Below are 12,694 nucleotides of genomic sequence, written 5' to 3' on the forward strand. Positions count from 1 at the left end.
TCTCAGTGGTAAGCCATGTACACTCCTCACTCCTTTATGGTGTTCACAAGTTTAGTTTAATGCTAAACTGATCTGGATCAAAAATATTTCAATTTGGTTCCACAAATCAGAATGAAACATTTCAATCCAGATACGTTGAATAGAAATATTTTGACATTTCTAAATCATTTTTTTGGAACTTTTCATTTTGTGAACCAGTTTGATGTTTCATCTTTTCTGTTATTCAGACGGAAATCAAATCCAGAGACACTGAATTTTCACAAGAGATGAAATCTGACTTTTGCTCAGCTCTACTCGTGGCTAAAGAAAAGCAATGAATACTCAAGGCAAAATAATTATTAATAATCTTCACTCTCATGTTGGTAGGTCCTCCAGGGTTAGTGTCTCTCCTATGTTGCGGTCCTAGAGAATGAATAGAATCATGACCACAGTCCTTATGATTGCAAAACAATTTCAGTATCATCCATTAAAAAATAAATAGCTTATAACTTCTGTAGAGCAAAGAAAGGCATTAGTAATCATCAGTCATATTGCTCTATTTCGGCCCCTCATTAACGTGGTTAGACTTCATGTACACCTCATATGGAATGTTTGAGCAAAATTCTTACAGCTTTTTCTGAGTTATGGGTAAAAGTTTTTTTCTAATATATAAAGAAAAATTCAAATCTTACAATACGAATTTAAAAAAATGGCTGCAAAACGAGTGAAGTATGATACATAGACTTAATATAAACATAGTAACCTCTTGCTTTGTTTTGGAAAACATTATTTTGATTAAAAGTGTGTGTACATTTCTCAACTTGCACTAATACAGAGTCCATTCTCCTCTTTCCTCAGATTTGGCTGAATTTACAACCTGTTTCACAGAAACGTATGAATTCAGCTCAAGTCTTCTCCCCTTGGTTTTTCTGCTCTTGGGATTCCTGCCTCAAGGCTGATCAGCCTATATATCAGATCCCCAACAGAGTGAGAGTGTGTATTTCCTACCTCCATTATGTAAAAGTGAAATTAAGAACAACCTACCTTAATAAGTCAGAACACGACCCTTTTTCAGAAGCATCAGTATCTGCTAATGTAGTAGGGATTTTCAAGAAAACATTGGTAGCCTATTACACAAATACAGGACCATATTAAATTTGGGTTCTGAACATGTGAGGTAAAAACCTTATACGTTTTACTGATGCACATTTATTATTGGTATTTTAAGGATAGCTGATAAAAGTCAACATTTTTCAAAAGCTCCAAAGTGTCTTAGGAGCTTGAGTACCATTGATTTTCGATGGGACTTGGGAATTTTTGAATAATTTAGCCAACACTACCTGCATATAGTTAATTTCACTTCAAAAATATTTTGGAGAAATGATCTTTTTAACTTAGTTTGTTTTCCTTTTTAATTTTATATTATGTAATGTCTATTCATCTTATTTATATCAAAAGAACATTGTAAAATGCAAGATATGCAAATTTTGATGACTTCAAGCATTGTGAAAAAACTATTGTTTCCTCTCAGAATGTTTTGTTCAGCTTAGATTTGAAGTGGTTGCCTGCTTAAATTCTTTCCTCTTCACAGTTTTTTATACATATTTTGTAGAAAATATTTGGTTCCAATTCCGAGATCCTCTTTTGTGCACAGCCTAAGAATACAGCATAGAAAATGAATCATTAAAACTGATTTAAAATTCTGGAAGAGAAGCATATGGAGAAGTAACCACTGTGACAGACATGGGCTGCTGTTGGATTAGATATGCTCTTGCTTTAACAAATGCAGTTACATAACTGCAATGCAATGCACACAATTTTGAGTGTTCTTCTTTTCTCCTTACAGGCATAACATCCCTGCTGGTCCTGAACTATGCAGCAATGATAATAAAAATTGTAGTAAATTATAATAAAAACATTCCCTTTTTTCCTCTTTTTTTTTTTTTTTTTTTTTTGGACTTGCATGAGCCTTCCCAGAAGAAGACAGAACTATAGTTTGAAAAACATTGATTTGGAGAGCTGACTTTACTAGGCACTCAAGTACTGTACCATGATGATGGGTGAACATAACCAGAATTTAATGGAACAAATGACGGTGAAATTGTTCCAGTATCAAATGTGCGGCATCATTTTGTCAGTCCTAATATCTGATCATTAAAGGGTATATCCTAAAAGATGCTGATCAGTCATAATTCCCATTGAAGTCAACAGGAGCTTAAAGTCAGTGGGAGTTATGACTGATCAGCATTTCTCAGGATCAGGCTGTACATGTGCAGTTACGGATTCCCTACTGCTTGTCTGCTATATATATTCCAATTGTCCTTGTTTCTATAATTACACTATGCAATCATCAGATGTCCAGTACAAGATCCTTTTTAGGTTAATAGTAGATTTTAAAGGGGGTCAGGATGCCCTTTTGGCATGTTTTACGAACCCTGTACTGTGCTTTTGTGGAAAAACAAAATCATTAAAATAACGTTATGCATGAATGATCATTAAACAGCAATACAAGAGCTTGGCATGGTTATCCCACATTTGCGGTTTGTCTTTTAATCTGATGCTTTACTATTCTTAAGCACTCCCTTTTTAAAAACTACCAATAGCAATGTAAACAGATGCAAATCTCCTTAAAATGAGAAAAAAGAGTAAACAGAACTGCAAATGCAGTTTTAGTAGAGAACTCCCCCAAATAATTTAAATAAATGTAGTCTTTTTGGCATTCAAACACTGCATTGTACACATGTTTGTTTACAACATCTGAAGTAGTTAAATCAAACAAACATTATTCATCCATTGGTACTAAAGTTAAAAATAAAACATACTTTATATTTACAAAGCACAATACTTGTTTTTCCTAATAAACCTTCACAGTATTACACGTTTTGTACTAGATGGAAAATTTCACAATTTTTACATTTTACAAGTTTCATGTCTCTTATCTGAATATCATTTGATCATTGTAGTATTACGCTGCCCTTTGCCCTTTTATCACATCATATTCCTTTTGATTCTACTTTTTTTATTTTAATGATTAATTTGACATACAGTATATGTTCAATTGTGAAGTTTCCTCTGGAGCTTTAACCACTTTATCCCTCATTATTATAACAGCAAATAAATTAATTGAAAGAGTATTTTCATGGAGCATTAATTCAATCTAAATAAATTAACAAAAGATTTAGCACAAGGGAATATGAACTGCTTTAGTTTAATAAAAACTCTTTTAAATGTGACTTCTTGAACATCAGTAATACTGTTGGTCTGTTCTGGTCCTAGTCTCCTCATTGGGGACATTTACAGTCATATTTACAATCCCTCCTAGCCTGATTTTCCTTCTGGACATTCATTACCTCGGGATTTTCTCAGCAAGTTCAGGGTTCATCTCACCTTCTCTCCCACCACATACAACTTAATCAATTTAAGAATCAACTTCTGTTTCTGCAGGACTGAGATGCTGTCAACACTCAAGGTCTTAACATTTCACACTGCTCTCCCTACACTCTGTCTCACTACCTTCTTTAACATCTGCACATTGTTTAAACTGGCAACTTCGATTTCCCCAATTAATCTCATAATATATACTGTCCATTTTCATCCTTCTTCATTCCCTAGGAAGATCTTTTGATCGTCTGATCTTTTAATTGACTTGTGAATTATCTTCAATTTTCTCTCTCCTATTGCACCACACTAAGTGCAGGAGTACATGCAAACTCTAATTCATCTGTTGGGTTATGGAGATAAAAAAGATGAAAATCAAAGGGGAGAGACAGAATAACTGGCAAGAGCAGGCATGGAAAGAATAGGCTTACTATAGATTAAGCTTTCATCTAGAACTGAGAAAAATCAGAATGTCTATCCCAAGAGAAATTCTGGATTGTTGACTTTTTTTTATTCTCAATTAGAATGTTGACATTCTGAATGGAATGAAGAATTACAAAACATTAATTTGAAACCAGAAACATTGCAATTTGATATATCTTATAGAAAAGGAACACTGACATCTCTGAGAAAAAATATTTAATTTTGGTTTGTTAAACTGAGTCAAGACATTTTGTTTCTAGCAATATTGATATTAAATTGTATATGTCCAATGACCTTAGTGCTTCATGGGAGCTATAGTTCAACTGCTTCTTGACCTAATGTTCCTTGACAAATACTACATATGCCATGATGTGTTTGCATCATGGAGAGTCACACAACTGCATCACATGGCTAGGCCAAAGGAAAGAATGGGAATATGAAGCAATTACCCTACATTGCTGATAAATCATCATGGACGTTAGGCAGAAGCAGTTTAATGTAGAACTCACTCAAAATGTTTTGTTTCAATCAATTCAAACTGACCCCCTATAAAATATTTTCTTTTGATTTTTCTAATGGAATAACCAAAACATTTTTCTAAAATCAAAATTTTTATGGAAACTCCCTTCTGTCAAGTCATTTGGACACAAACTTCCCAATCTGCTCAATTCTAGAATTGGAAAACTTGCTTTTCTTCATTCAGTCATCATAGAGATTGCTGACATTTGTAGCTGCCTATTCTGAACTATTGTTTTTCTTCACTACATTGTCCAGATTCCTCTTTCTGTCCTTCATCTCATTATATTATAAGACATTTACTTCATTTTCTTTTTTGAGCTTCATTGCTGCCTTATGCTTTATTCATCTTCAACTTGATACCTTCCTTCAGCCACTGATGATACGAATACCCTACTTTAAATATGCATCCCACTAGGCTGCCTTTTACTTTAAATATTCACCTTCTAACCCACATCTTACACATCATTGGCCCTCCTGCTACGTTTGAATATTTTTAATCTTCCCCTTTATGAAAAGCCTTTTGACTTCTCCTCACTCACTATTTCCAGCTTCCTTTTCCTCAGCATTGCTCTGAAATAAGTGACCCTTACAGTTTGCCTGGGCTGTATAAAATCTGATTCTAACAGTATTTCACATCAATGGAACCGAGACTGAATTGCTACAACAAAATCTTATGATAAACTATCCTAAGTATTATGGGAAATCCAATAATAGTACAAGAGAAATATGAAACTGAAATCCAGATACACCAGAGTACTGCACACCCACATGAAGTCTCTTAACCTATCTATATGCAAATACACAGATTTCTCTCTCTATTTGATTTATACCTTCTTGCTTCCATATATTTTAAAATTTAAAAGTGATCTGAACTTTGTATTGTTTTAACTCTGAGTGCTATTTTCATGACACTTTAGAGCTGTGCATATACACAAAGGCTACGTCTACACTGGCCCCTTCTTCGGAAGTAGGAATAAGAGATCCTCCGGAAAAGAGCTTTATTCCGGAGGATCGCGCCAGTCTAGACGCTTTTTTTCCGGCTTTTCCCCAAGCCGGAAAAAAAGCGGCGACCATGTTTATTTAAATCCCGTGGGGGATATTTAAATCCCCCGCAGATTTCCCTATTCCTAAATTCAAAATTAGCATGCCCCTTCCGAAGAAGGGGCCAGTGTAGACGTAGCCCATGAGCATGTACATTTTCCTCTTTGTGACTAGCTGCAACAGTTTTTTGTGTATCATGTACACTAAGAAGTAATATCAAACTAATCAGAAATGTAGCTTACCCAGTGAATTTTATATATTAGGATTATATTATATAGGGTGCCACAGCATGCAACTTTAGAAATAATTATATTTGTGAAGGCTATTTTTTTTTTTTTTTACACATAGTTCAGGCAGTTCTACGAAACATCTTTTACTATTGGCTCTCACTTGACATGGTCAACTGGAGATCCATGCAGTACTATTGTCTGCCAACAACAATGATTACAGTCATCGAAATGGGGTACATCTAACAGGCTACAGCACTGCTGATAAAGCCATATATTTCCTGAATTTAAGATTACTATAGCATTTACATGGTATACAGCTTTAAATGGATGTCTTTGTAAAGCTGCTGAGCTGTCAGTTTGAAAATGAGTCTAGAACTCACAAACATATGCTTTTTACTTCAGGCCAGAATTAGGAAATACAGAGGTACCCGAATAGAGTGGAGAATGTTGTTATACTGACATTGCATCTTTCATTCCAAAGCATCCTTAATGTATTTTGTAAGTATAACAAACTGATACGTGAACTATGTAGAAGAATTCCTTCATTCATCATTGAAATGATACCTTGAAGTTGAAGGAAGCAGTTGTCCAAATTGCCCATAGCAACAGTACATAGTAGTATATTCCTTTTTCAATTGAAATTTCAGGAAAGGTTATATAGGCCAATTGGCATTATCTGTAAAAGTAAAGGTGTTAACTACAGTATCCTTGCCAAATTTCAAGGAACCCTGCTTTGTCTACACTGCCGGCTTTGCCGGCAGAGCCTATGCAAATGAAGCACAGATTAGCATTTTGCCACATGTCATTTGCATAATGTATTCAGGCTGTTTTGGCACAAGGGTTTTTGCGCAAAAACAAGCAGTGTGTACTTTTTTTTTTTTTGCACACAAAAACCCTCTCTTGGAGAGGCATAAGGATTTTGTGCAAAATGGGATTTTTGTGCCAAAAAAAAAGTCTACACTTCTTGTTTTTGCGCAAAAACCCCTTGCACAAAAACGGCTTGAATACATTATGCAAATGAAGCACAACAAAATGTTAATCTGAGCTTCATTTGCATAGACTCTGCCAGCAAAGTCGGCAGTATAGACATAGCTTGAATGTTCACACATGAGTAGGGGAATCTTGGTTTGACATCTAAAAGTCAGCGTCTCTAGAACCCCTCACAGGCGGACATTTGGCTAGTATGGTATCATAAAGAAGACTAGCATCTATAGAATCATTGGCACAACCTCCTGTAGCACATTTCTGGTCTCCAGTCCAAGTGCCAAACCAACCTAAAGCTGCTTAGCTTGACACAGCTAGTAGGTCACAACCCATGATACTCTAGTTTATTTTGTAATGCCACAAAACAAACCACAAAAACAACAGCAATTCAACTTTGGGGTTATAAAGGGCAAAATTTAGATTGATTTCCTCCCCTCCCCATTTCCTAGATATTATCCTTATGTGTGTAATTTAAACCCATAGAATGACTAAAAATTCATTCAAAGTCTTCACTCTGTTAAGCCTAGGTAAGAACATGTGTTCAGTGATAAGTCCCTACACTTTTCTAACCCCAGTACAATTTTTGACATAGAAGGTTATGTTAATAAGTAGGCACATAATTCTGAATTTGCTTTGCTTTTGCTTATGTTTGACCCTTAAATGGTACATTTTCTTCAATGCTTAGGTAGTTAGATGCACTACTCCCATTAACAATATTTAAGTGACATATGCACTATGTGATGAAATATGCACAGGGCCATAAGAAGTATAAAATTTAAACAAATTGCTTGTCAAAATGTCTATTTAGTAATTTACTCATGAAGTTTCATTTTCCACCAAATCCATATTTATTGAGTTAGTGAAGTTCACCCTCTGGTCAGGTGACAGGATTATTATGAAATTCATTATTAGCAATATATTGTAAATATTATGACTAGTAGGAAGTGTAGACACATTGTACTGTCTCAGCATGTCAGACTTATGGGTGAAGATATATATGCTTCCTGAAGATATTTTAGAAAGAAAATTCTGACCTGAAACTAGAAGTGACTCCATTTATACTGATGTTTAGTTGTAACCGAAATTCTGTCCACAGTAAAGAAAGTTAAAAAATAATTGTTTATATGAATAGCCATTGATACCAAGAAAGGCTGAAGGGATCTCTAAAAGGATGAAGTATAACAGCTGAAATAATTAGCAGCCTTGACAGTAGTGCACTAGAGTGCTAGTATCTATTATTTATAGAGCCATAAATGCACATTAATTCTGGACTCATAATCCATTGACAATTATACCTATATGACCCCAGAAAGAGTTAACTAAGGGCAGCTACCATTTCCACACAAACTGTGCTCTATGAATCTCTTTTCTTTCAAACAGTTTGGCATAGTCTGACTGTTTCAATATGGGGGAGTCATGACATGATCCAGGAAGTTTATTAAAACGTTTGCAATGTTTTGTTTAGCAGGGTATAATTCAAGCATTATAGCAGCCTACACACGGAAGTTCTCTAAAACATTGAAGTGCACTGGACATTAGGGAAAAAAGCTTCAAGAATGTATTTTTAAAAAACAAACAGAAATCCAAACAAAACAAACAAATCTATGAGAAATCACACCATTCCTTCGGATGTGGTTGTAAAGTCACAGCAATTGATCACCATATTTCAAAATATAGCCTGAATGTTATTCCTCATTTAAGAGAGATGCTGTGAGTCGGTAGAATGCTTCAGCAACAAGACCAGTCTTAGTCAGCAAAAATTCTTCTAGATTACTTGGGAAGGTTAAAAAATGCTGTTTACAACAGGAGATCATCACAGTTCAACATAACTAGAAAATAAACAGACTCCCCAGCTTCAGCCCTGGCCTTTGACCCCTGGGCATAGAGAGCCTGGCCTTCCCCAAGGTTTACACTCTCTTCCATCTCCAGGGGAGAGAATGAAGATGTCTCTGCTCACCACAGAATACTCCTGCACCCTGGCAGAGATGGAAGTATTCTATTCAGAGCGCTGACCTTACTAAGTGATACCAGTACTTGCCAGGGATGAAGAAGCCACACTCTTATTGTGGAAAACTATTGTCCTTTAACAAACGCTCCATGGTCAGTCACCTTGACAGCAAGTTAGAATACCTCATGTTGGAGATTTATAGTAGATGGCATGTGTCACAGAATAAGCTCTATGTTTTGTGCTACTTTATTACAAAGCTTATTTAGAAACTACATAACACAATGTGAGCCAAAAGAACTGTGGTTCAAATCAGAACAAAGAGTACATATTTTTGTATATAGTGGCATGGTTACGCTGTTCTAGGATGCACACAAAACAAGAAGTGCCAAATATGAATGACCTATCATTTTTACCACTGGAGACCTGGTTGAAATTCCCACTAGGGGATACATTTATAGATCTCATTTAAGCATATTGTAATCCTGCCATTAGAAAGCTATCAAATGCAATTTGATGCACAGCATGATACTTGAATGGTGGCCTGAAATTAACAGACTGAATTACCCTCTCCAGGCAGCTAAAGTTATTTATAAATTGGAATTCAGATAAGTAGAAGTGCTTTACTGAACTCACTACTATTATAACCTCAGCCTTCCATTCTGTAGGTCAGACTGTTATTAGAACACTCATAACAATGAGCCATTTAAAGTGGGAATGCAACTGAAAGTAAGGAACTATACAGTATGCTTATGAGAGACAGTACTTCTGGCATTTGGAAAGTATCTTGTAAAAATTTTAATTAAAAGCAACATCTTGGCACCTGTGAAGTTTAGCACAATTAAGTACTTTAAACTCAGCTTTCTATTCTGTTTGCCAATTAAGCAAACTTGTTAGTGAAATCACTGGTAAGAATGCTGGTTGACTCAGTGACAAAATAAGAACATGCTAAATAATGTGATTAAAGTTGTTAAAAGCCAAAATAAACACTTATAATTATCTCAAGAAAAACTGTGCAATGCAAGTGAGAGCTCTATAAAGCGAAACTCTGCATCCATAATTTCAGACTTTCCTGCACAATAGATCATAGTTAAAGATCTGTTAACAGACCTCTGACTGCTGAGCTGGGCAGCTTGTGGTTTTCTTCGAAACCTATTGGCATAATGTAGATTTATGTGAGAGGTGCAAATTGGAAGTTGTCTGCTATTGGAGCCATTGGCAGAACAGAAATCATACTGTAGGGTTAGCAGCATGAAGTACATTGCTTTGAAATTACACAGCGGGGTTTCTGCTTGTTGGTCTAGTTGCCTTTAAGACCATGCTCTTATATTGTCTGGCCATGATTAAAATCAAAGTGTAGGCTTCTATGCTGGATGCCAGTAAACCGAGGTGAAAAACAGAAACAATCTGGATTCTTAATTATTTTAAAATTCAACAGACAAAATGTAAAGATGAAAGCATTTCTTACTAAACTGTCCTACTTATTTTAAATAAAATGATTTCCTATAATGGTGCATATCATGAGATGGTATGCAATATCTCTTCCCCATATAAGTCAATCTAGATACCACACAGTGAATTTACTTAAAAATTAAATGAAGATGACTGATAGCCATTTAGTATTCCATCAATGCAAGCTATCCATTCTGGAAAGTTGTCTCTGGATTGCCATAGTATGGATATAGACTGTTGATGTCAGAATGGCCTTTGGAAGCTTAAGGTGCTAAATTGGTTTGGGTGAAAAAGAACAAAGGACTATTAAATTAGGGCGTAAGTCTGTACCACTGGTTTGTACATTCTAATCTGTACTAGCATGTTGTGCCCTAATTGGACCATGTGCAGACCTTGTTGTCGGGCACTAAAAGTTCCTTAGTGCACATTAATATATTACAGTTTGAAACAGGACTACACTAATGTGCAGTAGCGAACTTTTAGTGCACACCACCAAGGTTCACATGGGGCAGTAAGTACACAACACACTGGTGTGGATTAAAATTTGGAGCCCACTAGTGGGGACTAACACACCCTGTAGACTAACACTTAGAAAATAAAGGAGATGGGCTACAGGGCTGTTGTCAGCACACTGTTCTACTATTCCCATAGCAAAAGAAGGTTTTAAAGTGGTGTATGGTGTGCCGGCCTTCTGTATGTAGGGATGCCAAATAATGTAATACAGTGGTCCCCAACCTTTTGGGGCTGCCGGGTGCCCAGGGGCAGGGTTGCTCACATGCCGGGCACCTGGGGGTGGGGCCGCCCATGTGCCCGGGGGTGAGGCCACCCATACGCTGTGTCCCCTGAGCTGGCACCACCCATGGGCTGCACTCCCAGGGCTGGCACCGCAACTGTGCTGCATGCCCAGGGGTAGGGCCGCCCATACTCTGCACGCCTGGGGCCGGAACATCCCATGTCCCGCACGTCCGGGGGCGGGGCCACCACCGCCCATGCGCTGCGTACCCGGAGCCGGCGCCTGTGCCACGTGCCCAGGAGCCGGCAGCGCCCATGCGCCGCACGCCCGGTGGCAGGGCTGCCCATGTGCTGCGCGCCACCCCTATGCTGCGCGCCTGGGTTGGTGCCACCCATACGCTGGAAGCCCGGGGCCGGCACAGCCTTTGCGCCGCTCACCCAGGGGCAGGGCCTCCCATGTGCTGCGCACCCGGCGCCGCATGCCCGGGGCCGGCACAGACCTCGTGCCGTCTTACCGCCGTGTGCCTGGGGCCGGCACCGCCAATGCGCCCAGGGGCTGGCACCGCCCATGCGTTGCGCGTCTGGGGGCAGGGCCAGCCCTGATCACTCGGCGGGTGCATAGAAATGGCCCGGCGAGCACCATGGCGCCCGTGGGCATCGCATTGGAACCACTGATGTAATGTTTAAAAACTGGACACTCCTGCAGGAGAGCCAGAACCTCCCTTACCCCACGTCTGCCCTACCTCTTCCCCTTATGCCCTCCACTCTTTGCTCCTCTTCCCTACTAACCCCATTGCTAGTTAATTTTGCCCTCGCCTCTCTTGCCCTGTGCCTGGGTTGGAAGAAACTTGCCTGCAGAGCCACATCTAGGAGCTCTGACTCAGGTAGGAGGCAGCCCTGGCTGGGTAGGGGCTTGTGCAGGTGATGAGGTGGCACCTTCCCTCTTCCTCTGCCTGTAAGTCCTGGACTTTGGGTTTCTGCTCTGATTTTGTACAGGACGTCCCGGTTAAAAACTGGGCACTTGGCCATTCTGTCTACCTGGGGTAAATACCACTGTCAGAGAACTATGGTCTCTTTCATGGCTTTATTGTCAGCTTGATCCAAAGCACTTGCTTTGGTGGCTTAGTAGGCTATATTCTGAAATTCCTCCTCATCAGTGCTTGAAGGTTTAAGTGGTGCATAGGGTTTGTAAGTAGGGTAGGAGACAAAACTACAAAGATATCTGGGAATCCAGGCATATCCTCTGCCAGGGGAGAGGGGATATTTTTACAAGACATGCATTTTGGTACAACCAGGTTCATTTCAAAGAAAAAACATTTGCTAATCAGAAAAAAAGTTCATGAAACTCAGGAATGATATGAATTCCAGAGGAAGACAAATCATCCCAATCTTCCCTGACATTTCATGGAGAAATTATAATGAGTAACTCATGCAAGATCCCAAGAAGCTCTGGAGAACATTACTACTTTTCATCGGTACACAGTACTAACAATCCGCCTAAAATGCTGTTCTCAACATGCACTGAGATCTGTATAACACCCATATGATCTGAAATTTTCTTGGTTGCTACAAAAATCTAGTCAGATTCTAGAGGCAATCGACTATTAACTTGGTTCAGTGTAGTTTTGTTTACATTTCGTCTCATAATTTGAGTTATTGCTAAATAATATGAGACACTGATGAAAAATATTTATTCAGTTGAATTTACCCTTGCAGAGAACCTCTCTCCACACACAAAGAAAAACAATTAGAATACAAAATATTCAATCTGTTTAATTTTAGGCCTGTTTCATGTTCCGCTATTGCCATTCAGAAATCCAGAACATAAACAAATTCCACATAATGCAACAGAGCAGACTTTAGAATTACAGGTAAGCACAGTTATAATTATGTAAATTAATCTTGCCAGCAGCTAGCCTTCTATTTTCTTTTATGGAGAAAGGCAAAGAGTTCAGTCTCTGTGAGCTTTCCAGATTGGCACTAGAAGGATTACAAAAGACAAAAATTATTT

The sequence above is a fragment of the Pelodiscus sinensis genome, chromosome 5, assembly GCF_049634645.1.
Source record: "Pelodiscus sinensis isolate JC-2024 chromosome 5, ASM4963464v1, whole genome shotgun sequence".
Lineage (NCBI taxonomy): Eukaryota > Metazoa > Chordata > Testudines > Trionychidae > Pelodiscus > Pelodiscus sinensis.